This window comes from Athene cunicularia (assembly GCF_003259725.1).
Source record: "Athene cunicularia isolate RWA chromosome 3 unlocalized genomic scaffold, athCun1 chr3_part1, whole genome shotgun sequence".
Classification (NCBI taxonomy): Eukaryota; Metazoa; Chordata; class Aves; order Strigiformes; family Strigidae; genus Athene; species Athene cunicularia.
In genome coordinates this window covers 12,596,236-12,621,801 of record NW_020799097.1, presented here as the reverse complement: position 1 = coordinate 12,621,801, position 25,566 = coordinate 12,596,236, and positions in this window count along the sequence as shown.

The following is a 25,566-nucleotide window of genomic DNA, read 5'->3' as shown; positions in this document are numbered from 1 at the left end:
GCCCCTCCCCCACCCCCCCTTTTAGGACTATCACTTAATCTTTTCTTTCACTTTCTTATTAGTTTTTACACTAAGGATCTTAAATTTAATAGGTCATTTAAATCAGGAAGTCTGGTACTAATGATACCTTCAAAAACATAACTTTGCCAGTGTAAGCTGTGACTACACTTCAAGCTATGATATGCTTTTAAAGGAAATCTGGCCTAAGGGAAATCACTTCCTGCAGACCAACATTCCTGACGTCTTTATTCTGCAAACATCTAAAAATGCAGGGTGTAATCTTGGCTCCTCTAAAAATAACAAGCATTTAACCGTTCAGCTTCATACAACCAAAATTCCACCTGCAATTTTCTAAGTGTCAGAGTGAGCTGCTGCCATGCGATGAACATGTTCTGTAGTAGACAAAATTCTGATTAATCTTGATAGAATCATAGACAAATTTAGTGAAACTATGTTTAGGACTGCAGAGTTTATCAATTCCCCTCCACTCACAGCATGGCAAAACTAAGCTGATTTGGGTTGCAAATATCTCTGCTGAATACAGAGTTTCCCCCCTTCACTCTCTCTACTACCTCATAAATACAAGATTGGGTATTTTAAGAGTAGCCCTACTTATTCATGTAGAGCCAAGAAAAAAAATCTTTATTTAGTGCATATCCACTACTACTAGCATCAGTAAATCGTACTGCATCTTTGGCCTGACCCCATATGTGACATATATCTGTCATTAATTACAGATACAATATTAGTGCATTGTATTGCTATTGTGTCAAAATAGAATGAACTAAATTTGCTGAGAAATAGAAAACAAATAAACAAATAGATATATGAGTGAACTTGTTTAAAATATAACTTTATATAGGGCAGAGAGGTACTGTATGGGCTTTTCAGGTATAGTAAAATAAGCTAATTAGATTGTTATTTTGGAGCTCATGGTTGTACCCACGTACTCCTGCAGTTCTGCAATGCTACAGTTATATGATTTTATAGATAGTTTAGATCTCCACATTTGACTGACTGACTACTGTCTATGGACATAGAGTGACAAATGACAGGCAGTTTTGTGTCATTACTGGACTGCAAGGTGAAAAAACTCAGCCAGATGTGTCATTTGCGTTCACTGCTATACTGGGAAAATGGTGAAGAAAATTGCATTTGGAAACTCCTTTTAATTCAAGGCACAGACTTCTGATGCTAAATGCTGTAGCAGCAAGGGATTTCCAGAATTATGCGCTTTTGACAGGAAAATACCTCAGTTGACTGTTTTAAATATAAGTATGTAACAAAAGCACAGAGTAACAACTGGAGATACTGTATTGCATTTATATTATATCCAGGGAATCTTTACTTTAAAGGTTATATTAGAAGCTGCAGAGGCTCCTGTGAATGACAGACTGAAATGAATTTATGAGACTAGTAGGAAAGAGCTTAATTGGATTGGAAATGCTTGGAAATTTAGGTGTTAATTTTGAGGGGTTTGGTATTTATAGCTGCTACTATTTTGAATGATAGCATCTTCTCCTTCAGATTATCACACTTGTTATGGCAGAGGTGCACTTGCAAGACAATTTAGAAAGGATACTGTAGGAAAATCACCACCTCTTTCTAACTCTTGCTAGGGAACATTGATGATGGTGAGTTGCCTCCCATATAATCTCTGATTTCCATGGTTATTTTTTATTCAAGTTGTTCAGAATTCAGACCTTGATTTTTTTTTTTTTTTTTTTTTAACTGTTCTTCTTGAAGAGATCCTAAAAAATGGTATTGGATAGCTATTTAATATGTCTTAGAGTTAAGGGGTCCTTCAGGTTTAAAAGACCTTCAGCACCTATTCTACCCCCTCACTTTTCTTTCCTTCTCCAACTCACAGAGAGAACATTCACGTCACTGAGATGTTGTAAAATAAATTATAGCTGAGAGATATTTAAAGTATATATATTTTTTTTTTTTGCATAGGAGGATAGTCAAGTTAATGGAGAATTACCTGGAAGAATACAAGATGCCTTAAACACAGACAGAGTAAGATGAAGATGATGCTGACTGACAGTAGAGAACATTTTGAGGAACTTCAATAAGGAAAGATGTCCATCTCTTACTGAAGAGAGAGATATTTTTCAACAAGAACACCCACTGTAAATCCAGGCAAAGAACAGAAGTGACTTCTCTCATCTTTTAGTTGCCAGAAGACTCTAGATATTTTTTTCCCCACAGATGCAAGCTTCCCTGTGGTTAATTTTGCCTACGCTGTTCTAAATTTTAACAACTAACAAATTGTTCCAAACTGAGTGATGAATGCTGCCATCTCATTCCAGTAACTTTAGGATTCAGTTACTGTTTTCTGAGTGGGAAAACATGGTGAAACCATACCAAAAATCATACTCTATGCCCTAAAATAGCTGCACCTTCATTTCCAGATGAAGTCCAAAGTGCAGGTTATTGAAAAAGTATTGTATGATTTAAGTTATTAGTGGGTAGAAATACATTGGCTGCTTTTCCCCTTTAGAGATGAAACATGTGTGAGTCACAAGCAAGGGAGTCTCCGCAGTAGCCTCTTAGATACAACTGCAATGAGCATATTATAACTGTGTGGCAATAAACACCTAAACAATGACATTTCATTCCTTATAAGCTCCCAGGAGCTGTGCAGACCTAGGCACACCTGTAAATTTTACATGTTTCTTCTTTTTATAAAAGCATTGTCCTTTATAGATATAAGTAAAAGGCAGTTAATACATTTCTAATTTCAGGATCAGATCGACTGTTTAATTGATTTCCTCATGTAAAATTAATTGCATTTTCATAACAGCATGCTTCATGTACTTATAATGCATTGCCCTTTGGAAAAAAAAAATAAAAATCACAAAGGTTTAGAAACTGAACAACTCCAGTGCTGGTAAATCCCAGAATAGCAAAATATTTAGTTATTGACAGCAATTCTTGTCCTTGAGATCTCTGCATTTTAGGCTTATTCACTGTAGGAGCCAGAAGAAACTGGCAAGTAGTTATTGTTCTTTTTTCAGTTTCCATAGCAGCAATAATAACAAGTTGGATGGTTTGATTTTTTTTTTTTTTTTTTTTTTTTTTTACCTCCCTTTTCCCTTCACAATACTGGAAGGTTCTGGAGATCGTAATCCATCTGACCCTGAACATACAATTGCTCTGCTCCTGCCTAGGAGGAGCTGTGTTGCAACAAATACTGTTTGAGTATTTATAGGTATATGCTTGAGAATTTGTCATTGCATCTTAACAGCCTTATGTTGTGACATGGTGAAGTTTACCACTAAACTATCACAACGCAAACATACTTCTCCCAGACACTAACTAATGTTCCAGTTTCCTTTTCTCCCTCTGGTAAGGAAGAAGCATTGTTGTCTGATGTTGTATCACAGGAAGAAGTTTAATGAGAACATGCAACTTTACAGCCATCTCCAAAATACTGCTTGATAAATCTCAAATAATGGCAGCAGTGCTCTCAGTCTGACTGCTGTACAACATGGCTAGTACTGGTCAGCATCCATCTTGTTCTACATACAAGTCTGAAGTGAGCCACATCCTATGGCCTGACTTTTAGGGGAAAAAAAACCCATAAAAATCAGGAATCAAACAACAATCAAACCGACAGTGTTTTCTTGATCTGATCCTGAGTGGGGCAGAGCTGTTTTATCCTCTCCTGGAGTTTACACCAAAATGCCACTGGTGTTTGAACATGTCCTTTTCAGAGATGGCACAGTCATTATTGTGGAAGGTACAGGGGAAGTTTCCATTTTGTGTATCACTCTGAAAAGAGGGGGAGAGAAGGTTCATGAACTGGGAAAGGAAAAGAGCACATGAAGTATGGAAACCTGTCACTGCTGTGCTGTACCTGCTTTCTCCAGGGCAAGGGAGGTAGAGCTGGAGAATTTCTCCATAAAGGAGAAATCTCCTTTCTATGGAAAAAGGGAATGGATGTCACCTCTCCTGAGCTCTGCTTAGTGCCAGACCTGGAGGAACTGCTCTTTCTATGAATGGACCAAACATACTGTAACTCCCAGCGTGCTCAGGAACTCTGAGAAACAGGCACTGGATAATTATCACCACTTTCTTTTTGTCTGTTTTCTTACATCTAAATTTTGACTTCATGTCTACATGGATGTGAGCTGATCTCTCTTTCTCATAACTCCAATCTCTCTACATGTTTCTTTTAATTTAATTTTGTTTTGTCTGTAAGCATTATGGAAGTGTTTAACTTCAGTAACACAAGCACTGTACCACACTGATTTTTAGGGAGTTAATTAATGGAAGATTGTGTTTAGTAATTTAAAGCAAGAACTCCTGAGGCAAATAGCAGTGTCTACTTTCATAGTATATTTTGGCTCTAAGACAAAACCAGTGGCATCTTTGACAGGATAAACACCCAAGCTAAGAAAGTACATGGAGAAAACCCCCTCATTCTATGTGACAACTTTGTTGTTCATGTCATGGTCCATGAACAACTAGTGGTGAGAGATTGATTTTGATATGTGTATACTTTTATTGGTACATGAATTCTGAAATATCACACCACCTTCTCACTGGCAAGCTCTGTATGCTTCTCTTTCATTTCCTCAGATATTAGCCTGCAGTCTGCGGAAGAACCAGTTGCTAGCTTCACTGTGTTAGCTGACAAGCAAAAGACCCTCGACAGTGTCTTTAGCAACTTTCTCTCCAATATTTAATGAGGAACTGAAGACTGCTTTGTCTTGCTCAAATGAAACCGTTCTTTCAAAAAGTCTCCGCAATCACTGAACAATTCTAAAAATGAACTTTGGGCAATGCACTGTGCTTTTCTCTCACTTTCCTGTGAACTCAGTGAGACAATTTTGCAAGTGCAAACAAATCCTCCTTGTCACCTTCTTCAGAGCAAGGTTTGGAATCTCAGGAGTCAGGATCATCAGCCTTCAAGAATTTACTTGAGGTTTGTGTTAATGTGAGTGCATGAAGAGAAGTCTCCTCTTTGGTTAACCTTTGTTGATGTTTTCCAGTTTTCACATGGAAACTTTTGTATTTTACAGATGAGATGCAAAACTAGGAGTCAGAAATAATTTGTTTTCCAAGATAAGAAGACAGTAATACATCTTTAGATGTTATAATCCCCTGGCATAAATTGCACTTCATACATATCCAGGTATAATTAGAGCAGCCAGCTTCTGAGTTGATCTATGGCAAAAAAAGTTTTAATCCTCTATTCATTTCAAATTTTAAATTATCAGGGAAAAGATGATATTTTCAACAAAATCTACAGGTTTGTTTCAAACTCACAAAGCATAGATATTGACTGCCATGTGAAATACCATCAGGCATGTGGGATATCTGCTTGAAATGGCTCTATGGGAGACCTGTATCTTTCCACAGCAGGCCAGGTAGGACACTAGTACTTCAGTTGCCCATGTTTAACCAGCTAATTTGAGTTCTTTGTGTCATGCAATTGAAAATGGTTTTTATGTGAAGAGAGAATGCATATTCTGAAGGTAAAAAATACCTACAGCTTACATGTGTTCAAAAGCTTCCCTGGCTTGTGCAGGGAAGGGAATTTTGCATTCTTTCACATCTACAGATGTGAACTGTAGTGGTTTGGCACAAGAATAATGTTTTCAGCCTTGACCTATGTAGTATTTGATGAATAGACATAATATGGTCCATGGTCAGGCCGTGATGTCGTGTGTGGCAAGTCAGATCCATCAGCACAGGGTAGAATGCAATAGAGGAACAAGATTTGCCATAACTACTCACATTACAAACTCACCTAGGAATGACCTGTAGTTTACTATAAACAAACCGAAGTTGAAGAAGGAAATAGGATGGGCTTCTGGATATGAATCTTCTTTCATTTGCAAGTGAAGATTTTGTCCTCCTCTACAAAACCATCCGACTCAAATCTGTGAACTGTTTTTATACTGACTAGCCCTTAATTATGCAGAGAAATTAAAATCAACTATGTTGGACTAAAGGCAAGGACTGCTCTGCATAGCTGCATGAGCATAGTCTGTAATTTTAAAAAAGATTTTGTAATATTTAATATTTCTGGTATACATTTAAAACTTAAACAACATTAATAACTATAGCAGAACTTATTGATACTCAGTATATGCTTTTCTAAAAGTACTCGTTCAGCTTTGAAGTACTTCAAAACACAAGTTTAATATGTGCAGCTTAGGGACTGGTGAGTATTAGGAGGGCTCTTTCAGTGAAAGACAAGCTGCTGATATCTTCTCTTTGAAAACGTCAGTGGAATCCAAAACACATCTCGCTTCAGTGAGTAATTCCCCTGAAGCTAATGGCTTTATTGACAATTGCAACTCCATCAATCCTTCTGGTTTATTTGAAATGGCTGATATAAGCCAAATGTTTTATGTACACTTAAATTGAAAATGTCCTAGTTGTATTTGTGTAATAGCTTGGGCAAATACTCATGCACCCTGTAGCTGTAGCTTGAAAGGGGAACAAGAGAAAGCATTCAGCATCACTAGTTTCAAAGGATCATGCCCTGAGCAAAATCCAAGTAAGGGTTGAATACTTGTGGAAAGAAGTAAAAGCAAAGCTCAGGTCAGATATCAAGCACTAATATTAAATAACAGCAACAGGTAACTCATGATGTTTCCTGTTCATTTGGATGGGATCTCTCACACAAATAGGAAGTCACCAATGTGAGTAAAAGTTCAACAGAATGACCTTTCTCTATTTTTACATCATTGTTGCAACTGTGTACTGTGGAAAATAACCAATGATCTCCCATTATTCACAGTTAGACCAGTCTGAAAAAGCAACACATTAACTCAGAGGTCTTCTTAAATTACTATTATTCATTTAAATTAGTTTTTTTGCTTTCTTTCTGACATCTTTTTCTATCTGCTAGGAGTAGCTTTATTATCATGGGTCAAAATGTCAATATAAAAAAAAAAAAAGTTGCAATAAAAAAGTCCTCCTTTAGCTGTCAGAGCTCAGCACACATGGAAGTAATTAAATTCAGACAATATCTGGTCAGATTTCCCCAGTTTCCTCCAGCCAGTCATAATCAACAATCTAAAGAGCAAATTCTGGTTTAGAATCTCTGACATTCCAGCTCAGGGCTGTGAATTGAGAATTCGTCTCAAATCCCTGACAGTGAAGCTGGGTTCTTGCAAAATGCTGCAGATTTGGAAGACATATATGACTATGTTGAATGCTTTTGTGAATTTCTTGCTGGAAAAAATGAGAAATGGCAAGTGTAAGCTGTTGAATGAGCATCAAGAAGATATTATCTTCAAGAAAATAGGTGTGTGTAATTAAAAAATAAATACCCGGTGCCCAGTCAGCTGTTCTTAGCTCAGATTTTAATCTATAAAAACAAGCATTAAAAGCAAAGATGTCACAGAAACCAAACTTTTCCAAAATTTCCTCACAAACTGCATTTCCTAATGTCTACAGCTTTGTTTGCATGATTTTTTCTCTTTTGTTAGCTAACTGGAGTATTTAATCTATTTATATTTATAAACATTCAGGAAAGAATAGTGGAAGAACAATCAGTTATTTCCATGTACAAACTAATTTCAAAAATAATAACAAATATGCAGATTTCTATAATTAAAACACACATAATTCTGCAAATATTTCTAAAGATAATCTTATTACATGCCATCAATAGGATGAGAAGCACAAGAAAGTGATGAGTCTTGCCTAGGGTGACCCAGCAGGTAAGACCAAGTGCATGGGAAGAGAGCTCATCCCTCTGGCGACCCAACCCGGTCTCCGCTTAAACACGCTTCTTGCTTTGTACTCATACATATGGTTTGGGGTTTGCTACTGTGACCACTTTGGCCTGCAGCTGTGCCAAAAGGAACAGCCTCCACTGTCTTCATGTGCTAAAACAGTCTTCCCAGGGCTGTCCCTGAACCTCCTTGGTAGGTAGTACTCTTCTTCATTGCGTATTTCATTCTCAAATGTGAACAGAGTCACAGAAACATAGTAACTTTCTTGTTATCACAGGGCTCTACTCCCATTCATATTTGCCAGCAATTCCACTGGGGAAGATGGGATTAAATTTTCCCATTTCCTTCAGCACCTTCCTCACAAATTAAAATCTTTCTGCTTCTGCAAAACAAAACAATAAAACCTCAAATACCTCACATGACAGTTGCTCTGGAGGTCGAACATCTGGCCCATGTATTTCTGTGGCCTCGGTTATAATCTTTATAATGAATGTTGCTGTCAACCATTACAAGATGTTGCCCTTACACAATCAACAAGAAACAGAAGGAATATCCAAATGGATAGAGAATTGTTTTAGAGAAGGAAGTGCTGGGGGGGACAGGACTCAACAACAAAAGTTGCAAAACAGAATGAAAAAGATAGGAGAGAGAAGGGAAAAAACCCGAAAATACCCACAACAAAAGACAATATTCCTCACCATGAATCTGAATGGAGATATATGCTCCCTCTGCCTAGTAAAACCTGATGAGAAATGTAAAAATATTTAATGATATTAATCACAATATAAAGAAGCAAGCTGCCAAACAGCAACATCAGTTACATGTCTAGAGACTCTGTCCATCACAGTGTTTCATTAACATCACACTGGCATCCTCTGACTTTTAGGACAATTATGACTGTACATTTACTTTCCTCAGCCCACAGGCCACTGTGATTTGCCCCACATTTCTGGATGTATTTCATGTCTATGCAGTCACCTAAAATAAGTGAACATGCAAAATTCAGTTTCAGATCCTGGATCTGGAATCCACTTTGGCAATTCTTACACATCCAAATGGGCACATTGAAAGCAGAAATTGTGCCACTCACAAAGATTACATATAATTTCAAGAGATGTAGCCAGAAATGCTCTGAGAAGCTGCAGGCATGTCACTTTTTCTTTCTAATTGATACTTTCCTAAAAAAGTACATAATGGTAAAGCCATAAAGTGAGCAATTAAGACATTAAGAATGTTGCGAGAAAGTGATAGATGGAAGAATCTCTCCTTACAGAGAGAATATCTGTAAATTCTTCTGATCACATCCTGGATTCTTTAATGATTCTGAAAATCATCCAGTCTATATATTACTTTGGGCAAATCTCACTGCTCTTTCTCTTTTTCTTTTTTTTTTTTTTTTACTAAATACATAGCTGAGACTACTACTGTTTAGATTTTTTTTTTTTTCCCTGGGGGTGGAAATTTACATTAGAGAAAAAATAAAATCCAGCAACCACTAAGCCACTGAACTACACTGCTATCTAATATGTAGCTCTTGAATAAATGTGAGGTTTATTTTGAAAAATTAAAAAAAAAAAAAATCTGAAGGGTTTTTAAAAAAATATATATTGTATCATCTAATCCAAATTTTATGCAGCAGAATACTCAAAGCTGGAAGTGCTTCTGCAGCTTTGCTAGGAAGAGAAATTAAGTAAGTTCATATAGATTTTTATTTTTTAAAACATCATTGATCTCAAAATATCTGGCAAAATTTCATCAAAAATCAATAAAAGCCTTACAAGGTTCTCACTCACTTTAGAGGTGAAGAGAAAGAAATATTTGCGACAGATTAAGCCACAACCATAGAATGAACCATAGCTAGGATTAGAACTCAGAAAACTTGACTCTCTTTCCCTATTTTTTCTATTGTTCTACCAAATGTTGCCCATAGGTATTTATAATAGTTGCAGGTTGGTGTTAGCTAAACATTAAATGAATTCTCGGCTGATGACACTAATACTTAAGGAGAACCTTTGTCTTTAGATCACAAAGAAGAGGGACTGTTTCCTATACACTACATAATGTTCTATCGGAATCACTTTTTCTTCAATCAAAATTCCTTTTTGGTATATTGAATGGGTGAAATGAAATGTCAAGCTCATCTAGTCTTCAATATGTAGCCTTGTGCTACAGCAATGTGAGGAAAAAGATGAAGGCTTACCGACAGCAATATAATCTCCCTAATACTGAGGTTGATCTGGTCTGCAGAGAAAGGGATGGCTGTGGTGAATACAAATGAAGAAGCAGCGCATTTGGAAAGACTGCAGTGAGTCTGATCTGTCTGTTAGCAAATGAGTGAGGTTGTTGACTAAATAGCACAGCTTTCAGCCTTAGAAATCAGGTACAGGAGGCTAAAAGAAGATAACACGAAGGATGAGTGAAAAGAAGAAGCAGCTTTGTTCTCCGTGCATGCTCTGATTAAAACACGATAGAGGAAACCATTCAAAGTTCAATGAAGAGACAAGAGAGTCAAGACCGATAGACAAAGGCACAGTCAAGAAACTTTTTTCCTTCATCCTGATGCTGCCAGCACTGTGAGAAGCAGAATGAAATTGTAAAATGTTAAACTATTTCAAGTATGATTCTTTTTCTTATTCTTGGTGGGAATCATCATGGAATGCTTATTGAAGGTATTACAAAGCCTATCCATTTGTCTGTGTGCTTGACCAAGTGGCTGTAGTCAACAAAGTGGCAGCAGATTCTGAGGAATTTCTTAGCATATTTAGAAACTGTTAAAAAGCCTAATTGTTTTCAACCTGTATACAAAATATATTCAGTGGGGACTATACATATCCTGCCTTACTCTATTTTTTTACTTCATCACATCTTTAATCAGTTAATGTTTAAAAAAAATATCTCTATCTTTCCCCATGTTAAAAAAATTGAGGAAAAGATGTGTACGTGCCTATAATGACTGCAAAATCATCTGGTCATATCTTTATCCTTCAGTACCCACCAGGTCAGCACTGAAATAATGAATTTGATCCCATACATAAGTCAGGCAGCTGAACTTTTGTGCATGGCTTGAAAAATTTATGTGGATAATCGAACAGTGTTTCAATTTGCTGACCACACTGTAGAAGGAAAACTGTAACTTGGAGGATGATCCTATGGGATTCCTCCATAGCTCTTGTTATGCCCTGGCATGTGTCTGATGCCAAATTAAAAACGGAATGACTGTTGTCACTGAGTACAAAACTACAATTTTCTTTCAACACCTCTTTAGGGGATTCCCCTGAACACTCCTTGTTCATACACAGGGACATGAAGGAAAACAGAAAACAAACAATTAATGCAAAATTATAACATACTCACTGGCTAATTTGGGAACAGAACTAGGCACCCAGAGATAAAGCATAAATTCACAGGCACCTAAAATGAGACTTGAGCACCCTTTCAGAGTTATCCAGATTCTTATATAGAGACAATCAACCGTGCCAGGGACTGGACACAGCTACCAGCCCTGAGGAAGATGCTGAATGGGAGTTGATCAGACAACTGGGGCAGCTCCCTGCTACATGGAGCAGTAGTACACAACTTCCCAGCACACTCTTCCTACAGTACCTAATGCAGCAATCCATCCAGGTCTGAGAGACACATTTTCTCAAGGTAAGATAGCAGAGCCAAGGCAGAATGCATGAGCATAGTGGTATGCATCATGGACTTAAATATACATGATAGAGGGTTAGGAAGAGAAAGCTGAAGCAGACATTTCCTTGAACCTGCAAATACAGTGGTGCTGCTCACAGACAACTGCTGCTGCCTGAGAAAACTATACTTGGGATCCATTTTTCTTGTAATAAAAATTCATTCTTTTCTCAGGAGGTTTTCATTGTTACTAGACAGAGGTGGACTGTACTAGGCACAGAGTTGCAAGCTCTCAAGAGGTCTCCAGTGAGAATGAAAAATCCCTGTCACACAGTACACACAAGATTGTTTCTCTCTAAGAGCTGGACACGAAGTAGTTTTCAGTTCTCAAACAGTTAACAGCAAACATTTTTACCGGCGTATAGGCAGTGCCCTGTCAATAACGGTCTTTTAGCTTATTGATCATGACCCAGAACACACTGATGCAAACCATGATGTAAATGCAACAGCAAAAGCATGGGGCAATCCTGCAGTTCGCTGTGGATGGCATCCTTCTCCCACCATGATTTCCTATTTATTAGGCAAAGGAATTTATGACAGGAATGGTTTGGGGAATGACAGGTGGAATCCCAGTAAACATGAATGGAAGAAATCAGACTGGAAATTTTTTGTTATGCTTTCTCCTGGCTCCATCCCCTTGGTCTTTAGCCACCCACACAAGTCTTGTGTGGGTTTTTATCATGCTCATACTTTCTGTGCAGGGAGTGCCATGTACTCAAATTTACATTTGTCATCCCCTTTCCAGGTCTGGTCTCATGGTCTTTCATGTGTGATCTGGCCCTCACTACTTCTAGAGAAGTGTTTGAGAGATTGTGGCTTCTGACAGTGCTTTCACTTAAGTTCCATTTTTTTTCTGTTTTTCTTTATTATTCAAAGTCTAGTATGATAAACTAATCAAGAAGAAACAGAAACATTGAAACTCCAAAGGGAGTGATTGTTTGTTGGATATCTGTTATTTTCAACAGGTTTTGCATGTATGTCTTCATTATACTTGTTGAATCACTTTCTTTTTTAAAATATCCTTTTCTTGCTTCTATATAAACAGTAAGTTTCTCTGAGTTTTTACTGATACAAACTAATAAAGAAGTTCACAATCCTGACTTTGAGTTATTGAAATTTGTTGTTCAACTTTGGTTTGTGTGTTTTGTGAAGTTTAAAAGTCAAAGCAAGTTTTAAATTCTACTAGATTCACATTATTATAAAGTTATCATCACAAAAAAATTATGAAAGATGCTTATTCCTACCTGCTATCACCAATGACCAACACAGAGATCCTGCATGTAGAGATATATACATAATGTGCTTTTATGTCAGAATGGTATGGTTTATAGCTTAAAAATTGGATTGATTATTAATTCATCAACAATAGAGGTCAATATATCTTTAAACCTTAAAAACTACATACTCATTACAATATACAAATATATTTTCAGTCATTTCACATCTATCAGACTTCACAGATGAGTACAACTGAGTGAGAGTGCCAGCAGCCGAAGGCCAGAACTGTGACAGGAGCTGGGTGAAAACTAAGCAATATGGACAGTTGTACGTTTTTGTTTGATCCTGTGTCCTTGCTTCATTTAGTGTAGCTCTAGACTTGAATCCAGTCTAGTGCAATACAATTAAAAAATTACAGGAGCTGCTTACATGAAGTTCCTTTTGAAATGCTTCCATCCTCTCCAGAAAGAGAACTGAACAGACATTAAAAACAGCTCTCCCATTTCTGCTAGATCTCCACCCTTTGGGTTACTACAGAAAAGGCAGGTGCCAGTGCCTATTGCAATTCAAAACAAGAATCAAACCGATTTTTTTTTTTTATAAAAATACATCTTGTATGAATCTTTCTGTAGCAGAGAGCTTTCAATCTTTGTGGGCAGATAGCTTCCCTAGTTTCCCATTCATTTTAGGTACAAGAGTTCACAGGGAGGTGATTATCAGAAATACCTTTGTGTTTGCGGCGGGCGGAGGAAGCAAGCAGCCGATTCAATGTGAATGATAGAGCAAGCTTCAACTTTATTGATAGAAATCACACTTTATATAAGCAATCTACAATACACTACTTGCAACTCTATTGGATACATTTAAGAAACTACATTATAATATCTCAGCCATTGGGTACATCTAAAAGGTCACATTATAATACACCAGCCCCTTGTGGCATCTCTGGTATGCATAAATATCTTTCTTGCTGTGAACCTGCTTCTCTCCCAGGGTTGTTTCCCTTCACCCCCAAGGTCGTAATGCGCCCCCAACTTATCTCTGTGTTCTCACAACAATCCTCGCTAGCACAACTGAGCCCTGGGTCTTCATCCCTGTTTACATAACTGTACCCTGGGTTCTTTCCTTTGTTTACCTCAGGTGGCTGGGACCGACTTCTGCAGGGAGCTATGGCCGACCAGCTCCTGCAGGGAGCTATGGCCTTGCTCTCTGCAAGCCGTTCTCCAACATGTGTTGACCATTTTTATCAGCTCTTTTCATATATCAGAAACAGTGTGTGCAGCAGGACTAGGGAAGTGTTCATCCCCCTGTACATAGCACTGGTGAGGCCACACTTCGAATACTGTGTTCCCTTTTGGGCCCCTCACTACAAGGAAGACATTGAGGTGCTGGAGTGTGTCCAGAGAAGGGCAACAAAGCTGGTGCAGGGTCTGGAGCACAGGTCGTATGGGGAGCGGCTGAGGGAGCTGGGGGTGTTTAGTCTGGAGAAGAGGAGGCTGAGGGGAGACCTAATCACTATCTGTAACTATTTGAAAGGAGGTTGTAGATGGGTGTTGGTCTCTTCTCCCAAGTAACAAGCAATAGGACAAGAGTAAATGGCCTTAAGTTGTGCCAGGGGAGTTTTAGATTGGATATTAGGAAGAATTTCTTCACTGAAGGGTTGTCAAACCTTGGAACAGGCTGCCCAGGGAAGTGGTGGAGTCACTGTCCCTGGAAGCATTTAAAAGGTGTGTAGATGTGGTGCTTAGGGACATGGTTTAGTGGTGGACTTGGCAGTGATAGATTAACAGTTGGATTTGGTGATCTTAAAGGTCTTTTCCAACCCGAACAATTAGATGATTCTATGATTCTATCATTCTATGTGCTTCAGTGCAGCTGTGCTTTGAAGTATCTAATTCTCCCCAGATCAGTAACACCATATTATGGTATGGGATATCCCTTTGGTCAGTTGGGGTCAGCTGTCCCAGCTGTGTCCCCTCCCAACTTCTTGTGCATCCCCAGGCTACTCGCTGGTGGGGTGGTGTGAGGAGCAAAAAATGCCTTGACTCTGTGTAAGCACTGCTCAGTAATAATGAAAACATCTCTGTATTAATAACACTGTTTTCAACACAAATCCAGAACATAGCTCCATGTTATCTTCTGAGAAGAAAAATTACTCCATCCCAGTGAAAACCAGCACAAAGGAGGATACTTCAAATACTTAGCAAGTAAAACTGTTTTTTTGCAATAATATCAAGAAAATGAAAGAGCTGGAAGCAAATTGAATGTTTCCCATCCAAGAAAAGCTTTGCAGAAAAACATGAACAAATGTCTTATTACCTGTATTTCCCGAGTGCAATCAAAATAATAATAAAAACCCCCTCTTTGCCAAACTGGCTTCTACTGCATGCCGGCTTCTGACTTCAGAACTACAGTAATTATTTATTTTAACTGCAATCTCTGAAGGATTCAGTGAACATATAGGACCGATGGTGAGATGCAGATACTTTCCTCACTGAGCCTTCAGTAGCCCTTGGAAGAACACTTTGACTTTTAGAAGACTTAAAGAAAGTTACTGAGCAGGGTCATTATTGCTGAAGGTGAACTATATAGCTCTAAGTATTGGAAATTTTAGATTTTTTTTTTTTTCACACTTTAAATGGATTTTAAAAATATAACTACAGAAATCAAAAGGACTGATGTGAAGAAAGTGGTAAAAGTTTGGTTGTCATAACAACTAAGCTCACTGAGTGGAAAAGCCAGAATAATCTAATTAATTTTTCCCAATGTGCAAAACCTTTAGGGTAGTTTTGTTCAACAGTCAAGTAACAGTGAGTCAATACCTAAAAAAGATAGGGGGCAAACATATACGTTAAAGCCAATAGCCTAAATTCTAACTCAGACAAAGTTCCTTTTGATTTCTTTTCTCACTGAATTATGATTAGGATTTTAAAGATTTTATTCTGGGAGCCTGTGCAAAGTTATTTTGTAACTAAAGAATAGAAAAGCCTCATACTGTTAGCCTGAGGTTTAATTCAAGAATCAGGTGCTGCTTCCACTGAAATAATTTATTGCTTTATCCAAACAAAGGGTCTTGAATTTAGTGTTGACTGGGGGTCTTGTCCTGAGATCAGGTAAATTATGTCGACACTATTGACTTCACTGTCACAACGCACATTTACCCTCATAGAAATTGAGTCATCATCTAAAAATCTACCTAACCCTGTGTGAAATCTTTCATCAAAGGATACCAATAAAAACTTTTGAATTCAACAGGAATAATTGATTTTCTGGTATGGAAGTCTGCAGGTATTCCCACAGTTTTTATTTTACTTGTTTTCCTCTGGACTCTGTTCCCACTGAAAATTCATACAAATTCCATGCCAACATTTCAATTAACCTACAATCCACCTTTAATGATAAACAAAAGACTTGTGCTTGCTTTTTTTCAGTAGACAATTTACTGCATTAGACTGGGTTATAACACACACCATTAATTGTCCTGTTTGCTCTATTTTGTTTGCTCACTGTTACAAGTGAACATCATTCCTGCTTGTGCCTTTGCTGTATGTATGTAGAGCAGAGTGCATTTCCAAGAGGGCAACTTTCACTGCTCCGACGGTGCTAGCCAACTTGCACTTCACACTACATGACACAGAGCAGCTGAGCTCTCTACAACAGTTTTATCCCCAACAGGGGAGCCTTGAGGCACCCTGAATATTGCATTATACACCTAGGCTGCCAGTTACTCATGACTTTTCCAAATGTTGCACACACAAGCTGAATTTACTCTGTTTCAGACAGAATTCTAATGGGGATTTAGTTGCTTTTCTTACATATTCTACTTCTTTTCAGTGAGTCTTTCCATGACTGAAGTGGCAGCTAATGATACATAGTGACTCAACATGGTACCACACAGATGACTCATCAGATCTGCTAAGGCAACTGCCAGTCCATCAAGGTAATGCACATTATCCCTTTCACCATCCCACCTAAATAAATACAAACCACTCCCTTCCTTATTTTTTCATCCCCTGAATCTGCTTCTGTAACTCCCTCACAACACAGGATGCAATGAAACGTTCTTATTCTGAATCATTTCACTGCCAAATATACACTCGCTACTCCAAATCTCAATATCTGCCTTTGTGTGATCGCTCATGAATCATCTCACCTCATTTCATACAGAGGAAATAATTTTTTGAGAAAATAAATACCAACAATTATATCAAGAAAAAAAAAAAAAAAAAAGCTATTGGTGTATACCTACATGAATTGCAGATACATTTGTAGTATAAGTGTTCTTCACTAAATTTAATACAGATGAAAAGGAAATAGCATATTCTTTGGTCTTCCCTGGGGGAACATCACAACAGAGAACCAGTCACTCACAGGGTAGCCTGTCAGAACTACAGCCTAACAACAAGGGCCCAGGAATGATCACAGATGATATTTCTTATTTTCATCTGGTGCTGTCAAGACAGCACATACTTTGAGCTTTTATCACCTTCTGGACAACTGTCTGAGGTGGGTGGATTCACAGGCTTTTGGAATTTATGACAGCAAAACACTTTTACTGAGTAAAAATAAACTTTAAAGATAAAGTTTAAGTAAAAATATCAAGTTCATTTAGTAGCTACCAAAATGTACTAGCAGAGGAAAGGTAGCCACACTTCAGTGTCAGAGCTTCTAGGAATATCAATAGATACTCTGTTGAATGCTGAGCAAGAAATCAAAGCGCTCACACACGTACAAGAAAAATCACAGCGTTTAATCTCAAACAAACCCCCACAGTTATTGCCATTACTTCCTGAGACGTTTCGAGTTACCTGGCATTTAGCACAGAGAAGAAGCAGTGTTTGGAGAGAAGGAGCAGGTACTGTATCCCTCTGTGGTTTGGCGTGGTGCAGCAAGCCCTGAGACTGCCTGCCAGAGCCAACCCTCCAGCAGGTTATCCATGGCAAACACCTGCTCTGCACATCAGGCCGGTCAGAGTACCGACCTGATCAGAAGTTTGATCATATTCCTTGGGGCACCTAAAACCTTAGTAGTTATGATGAGATCCAAATTCAGAAGAGTGATGAGAAATTCAGACCATCTGTCATATACGGTTGACAGATCCTGTCCCATCAGTAGGAATAAATCCTGATGCTGAGGAAAGGAAGTAGGCATCTCAAAGACAGGTATTCATTTTAAGTTAGACTCTTCAAGTCAGTGTAGGGAGAGAAGCATCTCTTCTCTCCTGTTAAGGTAGGTGACTTGATCTTTGCAAACGTGTATCTTCTTTTATTGATTAGAGAGATATACTAGATGACTGAATTAAATATTTAATTTGTAGTTGGCTAAATTTCAGTGTGGCAATTCCTGTTCTAATCTTCTTGAAAAATTAGTACCTTACTCCTTTACTTTTCTGTACTTTGCTGATTGATTTGAATTGTCATTTTTAGTTGGTTTACTGACAGATATTTGATACAAATAGAGTGAATTCATGTTCCCGTTAAAATATGACAGCTTTGCCAAAGCTTTCAGTTGGGACAGGTTTTTATATATATCTTGGACTCACCTTCAGTAAGGGAAATAATTCTTTTGTGGTACCAAAGCTAACATGTCTCTCACCTTTTCCCTCAGTTTCTAACCAGTGAATGGCTTCTATCATAACAGTGTTTGCCATTTACAAAACATTTGAGAAATTTCCTAAATTAACATTTACAATGTTATGCCTGTTATTCTGTATATGCGTAATTGAGGATACTAATATGTGAACTGGCACTATAAAGCAGCTGTCAATGGGGAATTTAGAAGACAATTAGTATGTATTTAGTGCTATAACAAGTTTGGAGGACATATTACACAAATGCACATTTGTATGTGCAGCTGCTAGTATAATAAAACAAGGACTCCATAAATTATTTTTCCAATCTAATTAGGGAACACAGATGCTTATTTTATCGACAAAATTGCAGGATAACTCAAAGCAGCACAGGTATATTGAAAACACCGTAGAATTAATTGCTTTGACTTCAGAAGGGCATCTGGCTCAATATGCTAAAAGCAAACCAACCAATCCACTGTGTAACCAATGTTGACAATTATTGTTGAACTTGCTATAAAACAGACTCGGTGCTGTTTTACCACTTTATTTCATAGAGAAGCATGCACATGTTAACTCAAGCTGTTAATATAAGACACTGATCTGTGTCAGAGGACTTGCAGTTGGGGCTGGTTACTGAAATGACAGACTAGCACTAGTTGGTGTTACAGTCTCAGCCCTGCTGTTCACCGGGGTCATTCCACTACTGAGGAATCAGCTCCATTGCCAACGTTCGTGTACATTACCATTTGCATGAATTAGGATTTCTTCACATAAACACATGTTGAGCTGGCTTATGATCTGCAACATATTTCTTCTGAATGGTTTGTTAAGAGAGATCATAAATGGTTGGGGTTTCACATCTCACTTTAGCAATTTAAAAGCTGAAAGTTGAATTTAAGCTCATCACCAGTGCTGCTTTACAGTCAACTGGGAGAAGCACTTCTAGAAGCTATATACATGTCGTCCTGATCTCTAGACTTGAATGGAAAAAAAATCACTCACTGGAGACACCTATATGTTATCACTGATGGTTGAGGGTTGTTGCATGACTGGCTTAGACTAGATGCCTATTGAGAGCTGATGGTGGTAAGATGAATCTCGTCTCTAAGTGGACAAACAGCAAGGGCTGAAATACAGTCTTTTTTTTCCAGTATTTATTAAGGCTAATTTCTATAGACATTACATAGCAAAACCAAGCAGCTAAGGTTATCTAAAGATAAAACAGATTTTACACTGTAAGAAAGCATTTTCAATTGTTTCTGACTTTGTTCACCTTAATAATGTAAACTGAAACTTTCCAAGAATATATTTGAAGTTTCAACCAAGAAATTATTAACATGCCTAAAATTAAATTTACAAAATTATATTCTATTCTCCATATATATAAAAAAAAATCCTCATTGTTTTCTTTAGGAAAAACAATGTAATGTTCTGCTGTGTTGATTATTGTTAGGTATGTGTGATTGACTGCTGACACAAAAATATAGCTGTATTTGTCCAATTTATAAATGTCTGTATTGGCAAACTGAGTTTTGACATTGTTTAACTTTGAACACTTGCATATGCAACTATGTTACTTTATTAATGGAGTGTTTGCTGCCCTATCAATCAAAATACTGCTGGCAGTTTTTACTACTTAAATTATAAAACAGTGTACATACTAGTGGCTGTTTCTTAGATTTCTTGTCAGAACTGTGATGAATATCAGTCTCAGGCACCTAATTTCAATAGAATCTACATCACAGACATTTGAAAGACATTCAGTCTTGATTTAAAACTATAACAAATGGTGTAGGGCTAGTTTTTGAAATTAATTATCCTTGATTAAACTTTTATATTTCAATATTAATCTGAATTCTGTCAGCATCATTTTTCAAACATTAGATTACATTATAGCTTTTTCCATTGGAGTATTAACAAAAGTGTTACAAATCTCTCCTTGTCAAGGTGCTATGTTATCTATTTAATTCAGCAACATTAATTTTCAATTCCATATCTGAAGGTCCTCTTCGTGTTTGCAAGCTATAGAACTTGAACATACGATGCAGCAAAACCTGCCCATTTTTCTGAAGAGGCTGAAAATCCTGTGTATATAGACTCTAGTGTATCTACAGATCTAGCTTCATTACACATTGCAAGGTATCCTGCTGCAGCAGACTTTTACACTTACTACTCATTGTGCTGTCACAAAATTGACCCCTATTTTTCTATTGAAACTTCCTTTTTCAAATTTTCAGTGTAGACGGCAAATTGGTCACTGTGAGAATTGTTCATGTTTCAGAATCAGTGTTTAAGTCCCATGTCTACGTTTTAAACTATTTTCAGTTACTGAATTACATTGTTTTTTAAAAAATGAAAACATATTACAAATCATAAATGATTCTTGACAAAAGAATATAAAGTAGTACAACAGCAAGACTTTACTTGCCAAGGTACTAGTGCAGATCATCCATTAAACATGGAATAAGAGCCTATATGCAAATCAGAAAATGCCTAGATAAAATTAAAGGATCCAGTCATTCTTTATTCACATGTGAGTGTCAGACCAACAACAACCAACAGGGGATGGAGCAGCTGTGCATATACCAAGGATTCAAGTCATTTACCTCTTTATTTTACTCAATTTCTTTTGTGTATTTTATTATGACATATCCACCATAGCCACCATAGCTCATGGTGGCTATTTTCACCTAATTTTGTCTCTAAATTTTGTATTATTTTGTATCTCTCTTTCATTTTTGGAGGAAAATAAAGAGAGTAGATGACCCTGGATTTTGATGTTGCCCACCCCTTGACATACAGATGATATAAGCCATTTCATAATTCTGGCCTGGGTCTGGTGACTGAACCTAGAAAATAAATAAATCTCTAGCCATAATGTTATACGAGATGTTTCATGAAGCACTATATTTGTGATTTTGAAGCAATAGTGTTAAAGGATTTCACCAGACTGTGGGTGTCTCTAGGCTTGCTTTATTAACAACTCACAGTTGGGCCATCACCTCAGTGAGTGGCAACAGCTAACAAAAAGCACTCTCTCTATATATATGATATAACATACAATACAGAGTCTTTGGTGATTTTCCAGGAATTTTCAGCTCTCAATTCATCATCAATTTTGAAAGTCCATTGTCTTCCACAGTTTTGACTAGTTCTTATCGTTCTGTTCTAATTCCTCTTTGGACACTACTGCTCACTGATGCAGTCTTTGGTCGTCATGATTACTTACCTTCTGAGCAATCTTCATCATAATTCACTTTTAGACTTCTGAAAAAAACCTCAAAATCTTCTATTTAACATATACTTAATCTATGTCTAGTTTTTCATTACCTAGCCTAAGTTGCTTCAGTATTGTTCCTAGAGCACCTGTGCCCTATTAATTAAGCCTATAAAACAATGTCTATTTATTAATTATTCCTGCTATTAATATCCTAAGAGAAAAGAGTTTTCTACAGCTTGTTCCTTTTACAATAGAACACGAAGTCTTATCAATACACCTAGATATATTGATGTAAGTCAGGTTCTATTAAGGATGAAAAAAGAACATTTCTTATTCCGTTGTCAGCCTGTCTAGTGATCCTCCTCCACACACACCATGGTAAATTCTGACCTGATAGTTTCCTTTTAGATGTGAATTTACTTGACAGTTATTAATGCTGCCCTCTGCAGCAGTGGTTTTCTCTTTAATTAGATGGGGTTTTATTCTCACCAAACTTAAAACAATAAGATTAGACGTTTTTCTTTCTTACCTTTATATTTGATAAGACAACTGTATCGTTACTGATATTGTACTCACTGAGGAATAAAAAAGTTGCTATTTTAACTATGGGTTCAAAACTAGCAGACATAGTACACACCTTCCAGTCCCTCCTGCCTGTGAGGCACATATAACTTCACAGCAACAAACAAGGAAAACAGCAAGCTGCAAGTGGCTAAAAGCCCAGAAATTAAAAAAAAAAATAAAATAAAAAAAAAAAAAAAAATTGGCAGAGATTTTGACATTCATTGACTACCTATTTTATAAATATCTATTGGACGGCTGATACATTCGCCAGACATTAATCTACTTGTTATTTGATTTTATATTTATGTCTAAATAAATCCATTAGTGATATGTATTGCCAGAAATAACCTGAGCAAGAGTGCCATCTCTGTTACTGAAAAGTTTACTATTTTTTTATCTGTTTTCCTTGTGTGAAAATACTCTGAATGACTGGCCATAGATGCTACCACTAGGGAACTATTTTCATTAAAATAGGAGGGCTGTGAAAGTGTATAATATTGAAGAAGATAAAAAACCACAGTATTTTCTCTGTGGCTCTGTAATTTCCCCTAATCTAAGTTAAAAAATAGTCAGACTGCTTTTCTTATATTGCTACTCAGAATGATATATGTTGCTACTGCACAATGGAGTGTTGCTCCGACAAGATCAAACCAAACATGCTTTGACATTCACACAGTTCTGTGGTGCTGGAAGCAGGTTTTACAGTTTTTCCTAGGGTATAACACTATGCTGATACAACTGCTTTGTTTCTATTTCCAAGAACCAGCTCTACTGAAACTCTCTTGAAGAGTCTGGACTGTACACATTGCTGCGGTGTCTGCAGCCAAGACTACATGACCAGAGGTGGCCTCAGTGACTGCTGAAGTCTGAAGATAACAGTGAAAGCCTGACACACAGTTTTTAGATTGGTTGTTTCCCCCTTTAAAAACTGGAAAGTCTTAAATGTTAAATAGAAATCCATGCTTTTTCCAAGATCTTTTTCAGGTAAATGTTAAAATTGGTTGAAATTTAAAGCAAGAGTAGGTCCAGGAAAAAAAGAAAAGCAAACCATGAAATGTTTAGTGTTTTTTATTCCTGTTTCTTGGCAAGTTGGACACATGTATTATACTGCACACTTTAATATTCCATAAAAGAACCTCAAATTAAAAAGCTATCATGTATTCTTCTCTAACAGGTTAGTGCTGCCAGACATGAGTTTATAATATAGTCATTGCCCTTGCAGACTCTTTGAGCTCAGAGTGTCTACAGAGCCCATCCTTTCCTGCAGCAGAAGAGAGAAGACCATTAAGTGACAGAGCCTGTACAGATTCTCTGCCTGTTTTTGGTGGCATGACATCACTGTAAAGGAAACACTTTTTTTTTTTTTTTTTTTTTTTGTGTGTGAGCCAGCTACTTCCCAATATCTGGAAGCCCATACATGTTGCATGCAAACATGCCCATGACTGCAATCTAAAGCATAGGGCAAAACTTATCAGCTCCAGATGAGTCCCTACAACTGATAGGTTTGACATACTACAAAGATGCCAGCAATATGGACTGTCATCTAAATTTGGCTTTGAGTTTTACTTAAAGGCGGCCTTTCTACGTGCTTTATGCTAAACAAAGCTTTATATTATAATAACTAATAAATATTTAGAGCAGACATAATCTGAATTTGTGGTTCCCATTGTTCAAAATACAATGAGAAATCGCATATGAGATTGAGATGGAGCCAAAAAAGGGCACAAGGAGAATGATGTGAACTGAAGGATGATGAATAGCATATCTGTTTATTGTATAGGAGCCGTCAGCATCAATAACATTTGCTGGTTTTGTTCCAGTAAGAGAGTAATGACATAGATGTTGTTCAGCATCTGTGGCACAGAGATACTCTACTCCTGTATATCAAAAGAATTAATGGAGAAACATGTTCCCCTCCAAGTTTTATGGGAGAGGAAGCAGAAGTGAAGTGACTTCATCATGGCCATACTACATTAGGCCAAACTCAGGATTATTATCTGCATTTTCAAGTACAAGAGTTGTATAGATGGCAGGGGAATCTCACTCTTTTTTACAAATTATATAATAGCGCAATGCTAAAGAACAGAAGAGAGAAGATCACAGCAAAACTTTTTCCTCTGTTGCTTGAACACTTGGTATTTAAAAGATAATAATAAAACCCCACAACCCATCACAACAATGGAATGTCTCCTGAAAAAAAATTCATGTAGTTTACTTGGAGTGTGTCAGTATACTCTAGAGTTACTATAAAACCTCTGTAAGGAAAGCAAAACAATGTGTAGCAGGTGCACAAAAAGAAAATGTCCCTTTGCTACATCTCAACAGCAACCTCAGAAACTCTCCAAGACTGATAATTCTGCACAAAATTCGGGTGATGAGCTATAAGAGTAAAGCTGGATGAGTGAGCAGAGGAGATGGCAGTGGATTAGCAATACAAGAAGTCCAACCAGCACAAAGGTGGATTAAAAGGAAATGCTGATGCATGCACTAAGAGCAATTCTACAGCCCCATTTAGCAATTAGAAGATATGGAAAAGCTCCCTGTGTCATCAGGATGGAAACACAGGCTGGCTAGACATCTGTATAGGGTCCTCTACATTTTGTTGTTTTCAGTGACTCTGGTACATTGAATTATATTTTATACACACGATATACTTTTGGATCCATTTGTTCGAATAATGTCCTGGCATAGATAAGAGCCTTTGTTTTCACCAGGGAATGGCATCAGGGTTGTGTTGTTCCACAAAATGATAATAATGCAAATAGACCATTCATCTTTCCTAGTGATGTTTATTCTTTTATTCAGAATATAGTGCTGAAGGATGAAGCATGATGTAAAGATATAGAAGACACATAAGTACTGTTTCTATCTCTGTCACAGTCTTTCCACACCACCCAGAAAGGTTACATATTAAAATTCTCAACAACAACTTATCATGTAATTTATGGTCCTCTTTGCTGTTTCCAGATCTGGAGCAGGATAATTCAAGATCTGAAGTTGAATTTGTTCTTTAAAGACACTCAGGGATTCAGTTCTGCATGTCTGATTTTCCTCATTTGAAAATGGGAGATGTTACTTTTCCAAATGCAAGAACTGATTAAATGCTTAAACATTAAGAAACAGAAATTACAAGTAACAAAATACAATTACTCAGTTACTTTTTTTCCTAATATACACGTTTCTATACAATTAATACCTCTTAACAATTTGTATACCAAATGCAGACTGGTAGATTTCTTCCATGTATTGATTATTAAGTATTGTTATCTGAAAAAATATGTGCATTGATGTAAAGATAAATAATTAAAAGATCTCTGCTATGAAAAGGTCTAATTCTTGTCTTGTTAACATTCCTCAGAATTAAGTGTATTTCCTTCTGAGGCTGTTGTGGATGAAAGTATTTGACATGGTTATGATTTAGCAGGAATTCAAGATTTATTAATGGTCTGAGGTGGATCAAAATGTTGAATTTTAGCAGCACTTAATGACTGATGAATTTAAAAATTAACAAGGCAATTTGGTAGAATATGCTATAGTTAAAATAGTGACTTAATTACAGATTTGAGAATGACAAGATTCACATTAATTTATTATGAGGTATT